Source organism: Rhincodon typus, chromosome 1 (assembly GCF_021869965.1).
Source record: "Rhincodon typus isolate 14 chromosome 1, sRhiTyp1.1, whole genome shotgun sequence".
Classification (NCBI taxonomy): Eukaryota; Metazoa; Chordata; class Chondrichthyes; order Orectolobiformes; family Rhincodontidae; genus Rhincodon; species Rhincodon typus.
Genome location: NC_063332.1, coordinates 33234780 through 33237177, shown reverse-complemented (window position 1 = coordinate 33237177; position 2398 = coordinate 33234780).

Below are 2398 nucleotides of genomic sequence, written 5' to 3'. Positions count from 1 at the left end.
CGCCCTGATTCTGGCCTCCCTGATGGCAGACAAGGCAGGAAGGGCCAAATGGCCTACTCCCATGTTCCCATTAATCCCGATTCCAAGGCCACCATTCCAATTCTGTAACAACCGCAGCTTTGTCTTGCTTACAACAATCACTGAGATCCTTAATGTACGTCACTATGAATAGCTCTTTACAATTTGATCAGAAAGCACATCGGTATAGTCTGTGGTGTTAGACACTGACATCGATACAGTTATTTTAATATTGCAGCTATCCCTGCCAAGAGCTTTCTTTGGTCACTGAAGCTCAAAGGCAATAGGAAAAGCAACATTTGAAAAATGATAAAATATTGATTTGAGTAATCTCCAAGCCCTAGAATCTGATATAAATAATTAAATTATGGTAATACAGGAGGTGGCTTGTGGTCCTAGTGAAAGATCTAATCTACAGTTGTAACCTTCCACCAAAGTCGCCTATCATCCAAGTTTTCTCTTTTCTCAGGTGTTCAGTCTCATTACATGTATCCACTTTGAATCCTGTCATTCATTATAACCAATTTCAGGTTTCATGCCCAGCTCACACAGGCAAAATTATTCTCTGACTCGTTATGAATTAGAGGAGCATTCCACCCACGACATCAATAGCAGGTTCATGATCTGCATTTATTAAAAATGACTTTTTGACATCATAAATTGCTCTCCAGAACATTTTGTTCGATTCTCCAAGACATTTTGATTAAAGGCACTCTTGATTCACTGCAAAGGATTCATAAACTTTTTTTTTGCTTGAACATAACTTCACATGCCTTCATTTTAAAGTGAGGCACTGAGTTTGGGTGCAGGAGGTGTACTGAAAGATTTAGCATGTGTTCCAAGCTATTTTTACTTCTAAGTCTCATGTTAATAATTATCGATGGACTGGTCTCCAGATTGTTTTGATATTTAGCCAGCCCTACACACAATTGCTCAAACAGTTACTGAAGCGATCTCAACTCCTCTTACATGTGTTACATGTCTTAATGCTGGGGTTTTATTCCCTAATTTAATTTTTCATTGCAAATGTACAGAATGTGCTTTTGATGAGATAGGTTAGTCACTGAACTTTCCCCATTCCCAGTTATTCCGATACCTCCTTGTTTTTCCTAACCCCTTCACCTAATGAAGGAATGAAAATGTTCTTGTCTGTCAGTTGCATTAACCCCATGTGGAATGTATTTTGGCAGTCTTAACTCATCTTCATTGAGTTGCTACTGATTCAATGATAATTTCAATGAATGAATGAATGATATATTGTCACATATACCTAGTGAGATATAGTGAAAAGTGTTCTGCCACAATCCGGCACCATTTTGAGGTACAAAAGAGTAGAAAGAAAGTACTTAAATAGAGTTTATCTTCATTGGCTGGAGTCTCAAACACGGCTCCAGGACTTCTGCAAAATTCCCGTTCTGGGTCTACCGGAGCCAGGAACCCTGCTCCGAGCACCGACACCGCCATCGCCGAAAGAGTCCATGCTCCAGGCCTACTACAGCTAAGAGTCCTGTCTACACCATTGCTGCAGCAGATGCTGTAATGCCATTCCAGGGTTCCATGCATCCAGCATATGAAGCCAGGACTCATCACTGACACTGCTCTGGCCAACTCGATTCCAGTGAAATATCCACAAAACATTTGTATTTTACTGTAATCTTAGTTAGACAGCATGTCTGGTGAGGAAATGAAGAACCTCACTCTTGTGTAGAAGGAACTCAAAAAAAGGCTATGACGCAGGACAGAAAGGTATATCTGACACCTAACCACAATACAACCCAACCAACTGATGCTGGTTAAAGGTGCTGAAAATTAGAAAATATTCCATTTCCTACACTATCAAAAAGCATGCAACTAATGGCCTGTTAACTTAATATCTGTCATTGTGAAAGTGTTTAGAACTATTTTTAAGGAAGTTATGGTGAGGCACTGAGATAAATTCAAGATAATCAAGCAAAAACAGCATTTGAGAAAGGGAAATCAAGTTTAACCAACCAATTAAAGTGTTTTAAGGAAGAAACAAGTGCTGTGGATAAAGGAGAACCAATGGAGGTACTGTACATGGGTTTCCAGAAGTTTTTTCAAAATTTGCTTCATCAAAGGTTCCTTCCGAAACTAAATGCTCATGTGTACTTGGTAACATATTGGCATGATAGAAGAATATTAGGTAACAGGAAGCAGACAGTAGGCATAACTGGGTCACTTTCAGGCTGGCAAAATTTAAAGGGTGCTGTGCCATTGGGATCAGCTGCTATAAACCCAATGCTTTGCAATTTATATAAACTACGTGGATGAAGAGACAGAAAGATTTGTTGCTAATTTTGCTAATGACACAAAGACAGGAAGAAAAGTAAGTTGTGAAGAGGACATAAGGAAACTGCAA